Source organism: Panthera tigris, chromosome C1 (genome assembly GCF_018350195.1).
Source record: "Panthera tigris isolate Pti1 chromosome C1, P.tigris_Pti1_mat1.1, whole genome shotgun sequence".
Taxonomy (NCBI): domain Eukaryota; kingdom Metazoa; phylum Chordata; class Mammalia; order Carnivora; family Felidae; genus Panthera; species Panthera tigris.
In genome coordinates this window covers 211,749,596-211,762,773 of record NC_056667.1, presented here as the reverse complement: position 1 = coordinate 211,762,773, position 13,178 = coordinate 211,749,596, and the positions used below count along the sequence as shown (strand labels likewise).

The 13,178-nt window shown below is 49.4% G+C and overlaps 1 protein-coding gene across 1 annotated transcript in view; it reads left to right on the top strand.

Moving 5' to 3' along the window:
* Positions 1–1,633, top strand: part of LOC122241050 — a 33,311-nt gene extending 31,678 nt beyond the window's left edge. Inside the window, exon 6 of the mRNA XM_042995625.1 lies at positions 1,449–1,633. The gene's annotated coding sequence lies outside the window, so the exon portion shown is untranslated. The remainder of the gene's footprint in view (positions 1–1,448) is intronic.
* Positions 1,634–13,178: the final 11,545 nt, after the last annotated feature.

Sequence of the window (13,178 nt, the reverse complement as noted above, 5' to 3'; positions counted from 1 at the left end):
AGTGGACCAAATGCACATTCCCAGGAACGTGCAGGTTCCCAGAACCTAGGATGTTGGCAAGACTTACAGACGGGGCCAGCCAGAGGCCAAACCATGGGGTGTGGTGGGGGGTGGGGGCCATAGGGCTTTGCTTTCAGGCTTCTCTGCGCTCTCCCAGCCTCCCCCCTACCTCCATCTGCTAGTCACCTACAGGGTACAGGGCTGGGGGCAGGGGTGGGGGCGTGGAGGCGGCAGAGCCTTGAGCCACCCCTCTGCTCACGGCTGCCAGTCTGCATGGAGCCAGCTTTGCTCCATCCTCAGGGCATCCTTCAGGCTGTGTTGTCACCTCTGACCCCTGTGGATGGTTGACCCATTTGGATGGGCTGTGCCTGCTGTCTGTTCTTACCAGATGCCCCTCAACACAAAGGAGTGGGGAGAGGGGTTCTTTCCCCTCAGAGCAGATTTCCCCAGTGGTACTGCTCTAAGGGAGAATTATTCACTGCTCTCTCGCTCCACACTTGCCGTTTTAGCCTCCTTAGCTCAGGAAAGAATGATTTGGAGAAGCGATGAAAAGCTTTAGGTCTTTCCCTGGAAAAATGCGCATGCACAGACCCCCTGTGCCCCATCTCTGAGATTCGAACTGTTTCTGGTTATTTGCATTCCAGGGACCCCGCAGACTCCTGAAACTCACCTGCCGTGTGGCTTATAGGCAAACAGAGGTGTGGACAGATGGAGGGAGGTTGGGCAGGGATGCAGTCCAGGAGAAAGACACCAAAGAAGTGGCCTCTGCGGGGAAGTTATAAGAACACTCTGGCTGATCCTGGAAGGCTGTCCCTAGAGGGAGGAAGAGGTCTCATTTCCTCCTGGAAGCCAAGGGATTGTTGGAGGGTTCTGGGCAGAAGGGAGGCATGGAGGAAGCGGGGCTTTGGGAGCAAGTCTCTAAAAGCATAGCCCTGGGGCGCCTGGTTGGCTCAGTTGGTTAAGCCTGCGACTTTGGCTCAGGTCATGATCTCCTGATTCGTGAGTTAGAATCCCATGTTGGGCTCTGTGCTGACGGCTCAGAGCCTGGAGCCTGCTTCGGATTCTGTGTCTCCCTCTCCCTCTGTTCCTCCCCCACTTGCACTCTGTCTCTCAAAAATAAATAAAGATTAAAAACAATTTAAAAAATTTTACAAAATTTGAAAAAATTAAGGATTTCCAGATGAGATCATCCTGGAATTAGGGTGGGCCCTAAATCCAACGACCGGGTCCTTAGAAGAGAAAGGGGAAGGAGTGGAGAATGAGACACAGAGGGAACCACATGAAGACGAGGCAGAAGGGGAGTGAGTGCTGCGTCTTACAGGCCCAGGAACACGCAGGGTGGCCAGCAACCACCAGAAGGTAGGGGAGAGGCATGGGGCGAATTTTCTCTCAAACTCCAGAAGGAACCAACCTTGCTGACATCTTGATTTCTGACTTCTGGTCTCCAGAACTGTGAGAGCAGAAAGCCATCCAGTGTGCTGGTTTATGACCACAGCCCTAGAAACTAACATGGCTTCATATGGTGATCGTAGGTGTTGGAAAAGGACCTCCTGGTTGAGTAAGTTTTGGGACCTGTGATAAACTATAGCCTTCTTTGCTGAGGAACCGCTCAGAGCGCTTTGAGAGGCTATGGAGCTTTGGGAATTTCCAAGGCGGGTGGGAATCAATATGGAACACTCACTTCCCAAGCATAACTAATCAAGAAACTCTTATGTCTTAGCTCGGGCTGCCATAACAGAACATCACAGACTGAGTGAACACTTCCGGAGGCTGCAAATCGACGATCAAGGTGTCGGCTGGGTTGGTTTCTGGTAAGTTGGCAGACAGCCTTCTCGCTGTGTCCTCCAATGGACTCTTCTCTGTGTGTATAGACAGAGACAGCAAGCACTCCAGTGGCTCTTCCTCTTCTTAAAATATATGTATTTTTAATGTTCACTTATTTTTGAAAAAGAGAGAGACAGAGTGTGAGCAGGGGAGGGGCAGAGAGAGAGGGAGACACAGAATCCAAAGCAGGCTCCTGGCTCTGAGCTGTCGGCACAGAGCCTGACACGGGGCTCGAACTCACGAACTGTGAGATCATGACCTGAAATGAAGTCGGATGCTTAACCGACTGAGCCACCCAGGTGCCCCCATCTCTTCCTCTTCCTATAAGGACGCCAGTCCTATTAGATTAGGGTCTTATGGTTATGATCTCATTTAACCTTAATTACTTCCTTTTTTAAAAAAATGAATTTTATACATTTTTAAATCCTCAAAACAACCCTTTGAGGTTGGTCGTATTATCATCCCATTTGCAGATGAAGAAACCAGGGACACGTAGAGGCTGAACAATGTGCTCAAGATCATACAGCTAGGAAATGGTGGCTCTGGGTCTGCATGTGAACAGTCTGGCTTCAGAGTCTGTATTCTTTTTTTTTTTTTTTTTGAGTATTTTTTTTTTTTTTTTGGCGGGTGCCTGGGTGGCTCAGTTGGTTGAGCAACTGACTTTGACTCCGGTCATGATCTCATGGTTTGTGAGTCTGAGACCCACATAGGGCTCACTGCTGTCAGTGCAGAGCCCACGTCACAACTTTAGATCCTCTGTCCTCCTCTCTCTCTGCCCCTCCCCCACTCTCTTTAAAAAAAAAAGAGGATTTTTGTTTTCAGTAGGCTCCATGCCCAACATGGGGCTCGAGCTCACAACCCCGAGATCAAGAGTGGCATCCTCCACTGACTGAGCCAGCCAGGCACCCCCTGAGTGTGTATTCTGGTTCTGTTAGGCTGCCTCCTTTCATGAGACAGTGACAAGTTTTTAGACCAGCGTGCAGGACTGGGAACGTTGCTGTGGCTAATTTTTCAGAAAATACAATCTGCTGAAATCTGTGCTCTGATTTAACAACAAAGGAAAGGATTTAAAAACTCCTCGGTCCAGTAAACAAAACCCCCATCTACACATTCATCCAGCTGCATATATAGGATTGTGCGTGTGTGTGCGTGTGTGTGTGCACACGCATGCCTTAATTACTTCCTTGAAGGCCCTATCTCTAAATGCAGTCGCACTTGGGGGTTACAGCTTCAACATACCAATTTTAGGGGGTTATATTTCAGTCCATAACATCTAACTTCATGAGACTGGTACACCACACACACACAGCTGGGGAAACGCACATGGAGTTGACTTGACCTTGATCACAGGGGTAATGGGGGAGGGGGAGGGGCTGCCATCCGTCCCTGCTTGGGTAAAGATGTCCTTGGCAGTGGCAGGAGAGGAGAAAGAGCACATAGTAGATCTTTTTTTTTAAGGGCACGGTATTTTGCAGCTCCTCGGGTCGAGAGATGGGGACTCTTTTCTCTACCCCTGACCAGGGCTTGGTCGTGTGATTTGCTTTGGTTGAGGGGACAGTACGAACACGACAGAGCAGAGGCGTAAAAAGTGTTTGGGCGCTGAGGGCTTGGCTTCTCTTGCTCCTTTTGGAGCCCAGCAGCCAAGTGAAGAAATCTGACCTGTTTGAGAATGAGATCACCATGACCTGGTTGCCCCCCGCCACCCCAGCCAAACACTAGACCCTTGAGTGGTGCCGTCTGAGACCCAGACCAACCAGCTTCCAGCCCACCTGCCTGCTGACTGCAGCCACACAGTGAACCCAGGGAGGGAAGCCCAGCGGAAGAACCACTCCGCTCAGGCCGGCCCCCAAAATATAGTAGTAGTGGTAATTGCTTTAAACTACTTACTTTTGAGGTGGTTTGTTCCATGCTAGTAAAGGCCAGTTCGAAGAAACTCATGACGTCACGGCTTTCTGCGGAGTGGTCTTCTCAGGACGCTCTGTCTGTGCCACGTCGACCTTCTCAGTGTTGCAGAGAAATGGTCCTTGCCACCAATCTCACTACTAAAAGTTTTTTAACCTCTTGAAAGTATCAGCATGATGAGCATCAGGTGAAAATACCTTGAAGGGATACCGCACAAAAATGAGATGCGAACTGTATTAGGTCAGTCCCTAAAATTAGCCACAAACTGGCTACGGAGGAATTGAGAACATGTTTTAAATGGTAGACTGTGTTAAACATGTAAAAACAGACCTATCTTGGGGTGCCTGGGTGGCTCAGTCGGTTAAGCATCTGACTTTGGCTGAGGTCACGATCTCTTGGTTCAAAGGTTTGAGCCCCACATTGGGCTCTGTGCTGACAGCTCAGAGCCTGGAGCCTGCTTCAGATTCTGTGTCTCCCTCTCACTGCCCCTCCCCTGCTCGAGCTCTGTCTATGTCTCTCTCTTTCTCTCTCAAAAATAAACATAAAAGGGGCACCTGGGTGGCTCAGCCAGTTAAGCGTCTGACTTTGGCTCAGGTTGTGATCTCATGGTCTGTGAGTTCAAGCCCCGCATCAGGCTCTGTGCTGACAGCTCAGAGCCTGGAGCCTGCTTCGGATTCTGTGTCTCCCTCTCTCTGCCCCTCCCCTGTTCATGCTCTGTCTCCCTCTCTCTTTGCCCTTCCACCCCCCCCCCACTCTGTTTCTCTGTCTCTCAAAAACAAATAAAAACATTAAAAAATTAATTAAAAAACCCCTCTGACCTATCTTGAATATTTCTGAGTATCCCACTGGAAGGAGCCGGTGAAACACTTAGGTTTACTTGCAAAGCAATTCCCTTTTGAAAAATGGCACCGTCTTCTAAGCTGTAGCAACTGTCTTGGTGGTAGGGATGGTCCCAGGCGGGAGACTGGCAGGGAGAGCAGAGCATGCTCCCAGGCGCCCTCCCAGCCTGACCTGGCTCTCGGCTGTCCCCTAGTGCTGATTCTTCGGCATTGCAGGAGGGTGCCACCCCTGATCCAGGATCCTGGTTCTGTGGCTGATCCCTCTCAGGGTCAGGGTCTGAGCCCCAGACCCCATTGTGGCAGTTGAGAAGGAGTCCTCCCATTCCCACCCCTGCCCCCTAAAAGCTGCACGTTCACTGTCACTCCACAAGGTATCCAGTGACAGGAGAACAGGAATCATTAGCAACCACCACCACTTCTGGGGAAATTTTATTTTGGGGTCCCATTCACAACATATTAGATACACTGAAGGTCACCCACAGCCTACCTTAAATTAGAGTTCCATATAATTACATAAGAATTGACTTGCATTGCAGTTGAGTCTAGAGGCTTGTTTTTGATGGTCAAATACATATAACACAAAATTTACTGGGCGTCTGGCTGGCTCCATTGGTACAACATGTGACTGTTTCTTTCTTTTTTTTTTTTTAGTGTTTATTTATTTATTTTAAGAGAGAGAGAGAGAGAGAGAGAGAGAGAGAGAGAGAGAGAGAGAGATTGTGGAGGAGGGGCAAAGAGAGGAGGGGAGAGAGAATCCCAATCAGGCTATATGCTGCCAGGGCAGATCTCATGAACCGTGAGATCATGACCTGAACCAAAATCGGACACTCAACCTACTGAGCCACCCAGGTGCCCCAAGAGAGAGAGAATCTTAAGCTGTCTCCACACTCAATGAGGAGCCCAATGCAGGGCTTGATCCCATGACCCTAGGATCATGACCTGAGCAGAAATCAAGAGTTGGATGCTCAACTGACTGAGCCACCAGGCACCTCAATTGATTTATTTTTATTTTTATTTTATTGATTTATTTTTACATTTATTAACATTTATTTTTGAGAGAGAGAGAGAAAGAGAGAGAGAGAGAGAGAGCAGGGGATGGGCAGAGAGAGAGAGGGAGACACAGAATCCGAAGCAGGCTCCAGGCTCTGAGTTGTCAGCACAGAGCCCGACGCGGGGCTTGAACTCACAAACTGCGAGATCATGACCTGAGCTGAAGTGGGACACTTAACCAACTGAGCCACCCAGGCGCCCCCAGATTTTATTTTTAAGTAATCTCTACGCCCAACATGGGAACTTACAACTCCAAGATCAAGAGTCCTGTACTCTACGACTGAGCCAGCCAGGCGCCTCTAGGCTATTGATTCTTTTAAACATACCTGTATAGTATAACTATTTTTCTAAAGTATAAAAGCATGACATGTTTATTACAGACAAGTTGAAAGTTTAGATAAGTAAAAAGGAGAACAGGCAGCCCCCTAATCCACCATCGTGAGATAACTATGGTTAAAATATTTAGGTGTCTTCCCCTCACCCCAATTCTTTTTCTCTAGGAAAAGTTTCTACCCAACTTACTTCAACCAACATATACAATATATACAAGATATATATTTTATAAGATATGTTTTTATTTACAAAATTGGGATCCCTCTGTACTTTCAGTTTGAAATTTTGCCTTTGTTTACTTGCTAAAAAATGATACTTTTAGCTATTTCCTATATCCTTACATGTAATGTCAATAGCTGCATGCATTTAAATATAAATTTAATGTAACTTAAAATGTGACTTTAAGGGGCGCCTGGGTGGCTCAGTCCGTTAAGTGTCCGACTTCAGCTCAAGTCCCGATCTCATGGTTTGTGAGTTTGAGCCCCATATCCGGCTCTGTGCTGTGAGTGCAGAACCGGCTTCAGAGCCTCTGTCCCCCTCTCTCTGCCCCCACCTCTCTTTCTCAAAAATAAATAAACATTAAAAAAAAATGAAATGTAACTTTAAATTTACTAGCTGCGGGGCGCCTAGGTGGCTCAGTCGGTTGGACGGCTGGACGTCAGTCCGGTTCAGGTCATGATCTCTTGGCTTGTGGGCTCGAACCCTGTGACAGGCTCTGTGCTGACAGCTGGGAGCCTGGAGCCTGCTTCTGATTCTGTGTCTCCGTCTCTCTCTGCCCCTCCCCCACTCACGTTCTGTCTCTGTCTCTGTCTCTCTCAAAAATAAATAAACATTAAAAAATGTTTAAATTTACTAGCTACATTCCCATCATATAGACGCATCATGCTTTATTTAGCCAGATGTCTCTCTTAGGATAGTTTTACTCGGTTGTCACTAAGTTTAGCTGCAGTAACGTGTCCTAACATCTCAGCAGCTCGCAGCCATGCCTGTCATACATTTCCTTCACGGTTTGGTTGTGGCTTGGCTCCTTTTGGCTGTGGATCAGCTGTGGCTGTGATTCTTCTTCATTCTGGAATACAAGGGAAGGACCAACCCCCAGCAGGGACACATCAGACTTCTGGCAGAGGACAGGAGCTAGGGAACAGGTAAAAATGAGCAATGGCTCTTCAGATCTCTGCTGCAGGTCATGTCACATACACCCCATCAGGAGTTCAAGGCCAAAGTCAGTGGGGCTGAGCCACTCAAGCACCCCATCTTCTTAAAAGTCAAATAATTCACGGGCGGGGGAGCTGTCTGGCTCAGTCAGTGGAGCCTGGAACTCTTGATCTTGGGGTCGTGAGTTTCGCCCCACGTTGGGCGTAGAGACGACTTAAAAATTTTTTTTTCTTAAAGTCAAATAATTCATTAAGGCTTACGAAAAAACAAAACCTTCCAAACAGCAGCTTCCTTCCAGCCAAATTCCCACACCACAACCAACTGAAAAAGGATTGATTTGTCCCCGGTCATATTCTATGCCAGGAACTGTGCTAAATAATTTACCCAAGTTATTTCAACTTAATCCTTAAAACCACAGCAGGAAGTAAATATTCCATTTATCTCTCTGATGGAGACAAACTTGGGCGGAAGAATTTCTTTGTCTAAGAGGCCGCTTGCCAGCAGGGGGCAGAGCTGTGACTGGAACCCAGGTTAACGGACGCCAGAAACTGAGGAGCAGACCATGGGCATCAGCGGTTCTCAAAGTCCAGTCCTAACAGACAGCAACCGCCTCACCAGGGACCCTGTTAGAAATGCACGTTCCCGGGCCTCGCCTCGGCCCCGCTGGCTCAGAAATTCTGAGTCAACAGAATTGTTGCGGTCACCAATGAGGTGACTCTGACGGACACCAAAGATTGACACCTGGGCTCCACTAGACAGAGTTGTGTCCTCCTCCTGGTATCTGGCCGAGCCCCCTTCCCCTGCTGGTCCAGTGACCGCCCTGCTTGGGGAATGCCCACGGAGATGCTCCCCTGTCCCTCCCCTGTCCCTCCCAGCTTCCCTTTCCTGCCCCTGCCCACAGACTGCCAGTGCCACCAGGCCGCAGGACAGCCTGTGGGTGCTGGGTGCAAGGGCAGGAGCCCTCTTGGTCACAGCGAGTGGGGGACCCTCGTCCACAGCTGGGGAGCTGTATGTGTTGGAGAATCCGGGGTCAGAAGGAGGAGGAGGAAGAATGTGAGTCAGAGAAGGGAAGGCCCCAAGTCAGAAGGGCGCTTCTGCATTGGGAGGGGAGGATTCTGGCATCTGACGATTTAGGGAAGGGATTCCAGGTCAAGGGGAGGCAAGAGCACCCAGGGTCGGATGGGAACCCCCAGAACTGTGTTTTTAAGGGAAGTTTCTGGGAAAACCACTTGTGTCCTAAGTGAAGCACCTCAGAAATACATTGGGAGGTGACCTCCCTGCACCTCACAGCTTGAAGCCAGGTGGCCTCCCCTGCTCTCTGTGCTTGCTTTGTGGGCGCTTGGATGTTTGCTGGGGTGCCCTGTTGGGCGTGCGTTCCTAGGAGATGACGATGACTGTGGCCTCCTAGGAAGTCTAGGACCCACCGAGATGGACACCCAGGGCCTGGTGAAGCCCCCCAGGGACTGGATTTGGAGCTGGGTCACTCAGGAGGTCACAGAGGAGGGGCAAACCAAGATGGCAGAGCGCCTGAGGGGTGCTGCTCTAGACTCCATCCAATCTAGACTTCGGCCACGTGTCCGGGCTGTCACTGCACTTGGTAACAGTGCCTGTCCGTCTATAGTGTCTTCCTTCATTTCATTTTGTTCTCATGAGAATCTACTTTTTAAAAAATTTTTAATGTCTACTTATTTCTGACAGAGAGAGAGAGAGAGAGAGAGAGAGAGAGAGGGTGCAAGTGTGTGAGGGGCAGAGAGAGAGAGAGGAAGACACAGAATCCAAAGCAGGTTCCAGGCTCCAACCTGTCAGCACAGAGCCTGACGTGGGGCTCGAACTCAAGAACCTTGAGGTCATGACCTGAGCTGAAGACAGACACTTAACCGGCTGAGCCACCCAGGTACGCCTAACCTTGACTATGTCTTCAGAGACCTTATCTCCAAATATAATCACACTAACTGGGGGGTTAGGACTTCAACTTCAATATGAATTTTGCAGGAATGTAACTGGGAGCGTCTACATTTAGTTAGGGAGACAATATACACGCTGAAGTAATTAATTGTCAAATTGTGTGCTATAGATGAACAAGAAGATAAGACAGGATGCAAGAAATGATTATAGATACAGTAAAATAGGGGCACCTGGGTGACTCAGTCGGTTAAGCGTCCGACTTCGGCTCAGGTCATGATCTTACAGTTCGTGCGTTCGAGCCCCACATCGAGCCCTGTGCTGACAGCTTGGAGCCTGGAACCTGCTTCGGATTCTGTGTCTCCCTCTCTCTCTGCCCACCCCCCACCCCCACTCGTGCTCTGTCCCTCTCTGTTTCTCAAAAATAAATAAACATTAAAAAATTTTTTTTCAAATACAGTAAAATGATTTTTTGAATACCTAGCCAGGTTTAAACTCAAAGAGGGAAACTCCCAGGTGCCAGGAATGCAGAGGGAACATAAAACCAGTGAAGTTAGCAGGAGAAGCAGAAATGGCTCATGGAGATCAAGAGACAGCTGTTGACCTTCAAAGCCAAGGGCAGGGGTTCTGAAATTACACAGAAAGCTTAGAAATCATCATAACCAATGAATCTCAGGGGCTTGAGCGGCGAAAGCAAAGCTGTAGGTTGGCTTCTATGACTCAGGAATGAGGGGCCCCCGTGGAAAGTAACCCCACTGAAGTGGAGGTCATAAAGGGTCAAAGCCAAGGAAGCAGAAGAGGGCCCTTATCAGTTGCCTGTCCCTCTTTTAACAATTCCCTCAAAAGTTCCACTCAGCGACTTGTACTCAGTGGTATCTGCTCTTTGGGAAACTTAGTCTTTTAGGCGGACGCACGTTGTGTGAATGGTCACTTGGGAGAGCAGACAGTCGGGTCGGTCAGTGAGGAGAGGAGGGGGAAGAGAATGGCTATCAGGCAGGCAGCTTGCAGTCTGACATAGGCCCCCGCCACAATCTCCTCTGCCTCTTACGGTCCAGCCTCTACCTATCAGCCAGAGTGATCGTGTGCTTAAATTTTAAGGCAATACGTGTACATAGTGAAAAAAGAAATAGCTAGCAGTCTAGCTAATACCATAGTTTAAAAAAACGCCTCGGAAGGCCTGGGTGGCTCTGTCAGTTGAGCCTCCGACTTAGGCTCAGGTCATGATCTCCCCGCTCGTGAGTTTCAGCCCCGCATCCAGCTCTGTGCTGACAGCTCAGAGCCTACTTTGGATCCTCTGTCTGCCTCTCTCTCTGCCCTGCTTGCATGATCTTTCTCTGAAAAATAAATAAACATTAAAAAAATGTTTTTTAAAAAAGTCTCCTTCTCACCCCTACTCTTTATTCCCTCAGCCCAGGAATTATCTGGATTTTCAGCGTGTGTGTGTGTGTGTGTGTGTGTGTGTATCAGGCCGTATCATTTCCCTACTGAAAATCCCCCTGTGGATCTCAGTCTGCCCTCGGGCCCTGCCCTCCCTCTGCTCCTGCCACTTTCCTCCTGGCTCTTAGAGGTTGGTTCTCTGGCTTCCCGGCAGTCCTTGGAAATGCTGCCCTGAGGCCTTCCCCCCCTTGCTGTTCTCTCTGCCAGGAACACTCTTCAGGGCTCAGTTCATTTCCACCTTGTTAAACAACACGACTTTCTCTTTAGGCTCAACCCTGTAACCCTGTGCAAGTATCGAAGTCCTCCACCCTCCAGGCATGGGGGCCAGCCTTCTGGATAGCTAGATGCCCCGGCTCTACTGTGGATCACCGAGAGACATGATGGGTCAGCCCAGGGCACTGTGGGAAGGCAGGAAGCGGCCCTGACCTGAATGTGGATGAGCTTAGGAGCTGAGGAATCATTTATTCACTCAATATGTGTCGGGCGCTGCCTCCTATGACCCGGTGTGGGGAAGGCACAAGAGAATGAGATGGTGCGGCACATTCTTCTGGAACTTTCAGACACAGACAATAAGCACGAAAACAAACAAAATCATTCCAGACTGTGGTAAGTTCTTTTTTTTTTTTTTAATTTTTTTTTAACGTTTATTTATTTTTGAGACAGAGAGAGACAGAGCATGAACAGGGGAGGGGCAGAGAGAGAGGGAGACACAGAATCTGAAACGGGCTCCAGGCTCTGAGCTGTCAGCGCAGAGCCCGACGCGGGGCTCGAACTCACGGACCGTGAGATCATGACCTGAGCCGAAGTCGGACGCCTAACCGACTGAGCCACCCAGGTGCCCCCAGACTGTGGAAAGTTCTATGAAGGGCATGAACAGGGGGTGCAGAAGATGGTTTTAGGGGTGGAGGGGGGTACGTCAGAATGTGTGGTCAGGAAGGCCACCTCAGAGCCCTCAAGGAGGAGAAGGCACCAAACAAGGAGCCAGGAGAAAGGAGTTTCATAGCACATGCAAAGATCCTGAGGTGGCAGAGAGTGGACCAGCAGAGCAAAGGGAAGGAGAAGGGGAGCAGGAGTGGGCAAGGCTGGGCTACAGGCTGAGCTAAACTCGGGTTTATTGTAAGATCCTCGGGAGGATTTTCATCAGGGCAGTGCTGTGACCTGCTCTGATTTATGTGGCAGCCGGCTTATGGGACCTGGATTTTGTGAGACCTTTGAGTGGTTTCTGTAATTTTCCGTTTGCAGCACTATCTTGGGATAGCTTTGTGGGAGTTATGTTTTCTAGCCAATTTGGTTAAACCAACAGCAGGATGCATTTTATGGTGCAGAGCCACAGGACGTGTTTTTGCAAATCCCCTACCTGCTTCCTTGTGACCTTGGCATTGTCTCCCCCAGGACAGACGCTCATGCCCCCTGAAAGGTGGACTCTTTGTTTGTGATGCCCCACAACACAGGGCCTCTCAGGCTTACCTTCCTCTAGAGGTAGATGTATCAGTCATAGCTCTCCAGAAAACCGAAACCAATAGGTGATAGGTATATACCTTTTCTATCCCTCTTTTAAAGAAATTGGCTAATGTGACTGGAGGGCTGGCCACTCTGAAATCCATAGGGCAGGCTGGCAGTCTGAAAACTCAGGTAGGGGTTGATGGTGCCATCGCGAGGCAGAATTTCTTCTCTGGGAAGCCTCAGCTTTTGCAGCTGCTGCCTTCAACTGATTGGGCGAAGCCCACCCCCATTATGGAAAGTAATAAAGTCAACTCCTTGTAGATGTTCACCATATGTACAAAATACCTTTACAGCGACACTTAGATTAGCATTTGAATAAGTAACTGGGTACTATAGCCTAGCCAATCTTGACACATGAAATTCAGCATCACAGTAAAATATATAAAAAGTGAAATCAAAGTCCTTATTCTAGGACCAACTTATGAAATCTTTGGGCCAATCGGAGCTCTTTAGTTCTGTTGCTTTGGGTAACCCTGTGTGTGAATGCTGGAAGCATTAACATCCACCAGCTGTCTTTTGGTTGAAGATGATGGCATTTGACCACGGCTGAACAGGCCTAAATCAGGGAAAGCATAAAACTCCAGGCACCCGTTTCCCAGTCTGGACCTGGAGGCTGCTGCGAGAAGCTGAGTCGAGCCCAAGCGTCTTCCCTCTCCTGTTGGACAGTCAGCCTGTGCTCGGCGACAGTTGGTGAGGTTTGCAGCCAGAGTGACCTGTGAGGGAGGTGCCTTACCATGCCGGCCCCTCTGCCTGGGGCGGGGGGGCCTCCAGGGATGTTCCTGTATCTTTAATGTCAAGTCTTAGCTGTGCAATCTTTTTTCCCCTCCATCAGATACCTCTGGTTCACCATTAGAGGATCTGACTGCCTGACTGAGTTCCACACAACCCTTCAGAGCCTCCTGTTTCTCTGTCTTTTGTGTGTAGTTTGTGTGGTCAGATGACGCCCAGCCACAGAGACAAGCAAAATAAGCCAAAGGGGAAATGAACATGTCCCACACAGCCTGACTCTGGGGTAAAGGGCAGTGACAGGCTGGGTTGTTTAATTCTCCCATGCCTAAAAGTGTGTGTGCATGTAAATCGTGCCAGGCTCATGCCAGGCGTGCTGGGGAGGATGGGGGCCAGCTCTGTGACCGTTCTGGACTTTGGTTCAAGCCTTCACCCTGGACAGTCTGCCAGTGGGCACCGCCCTCCCATCTGGGTTCTCTATGGATGGGTGCAGAATGAGCCCCATGC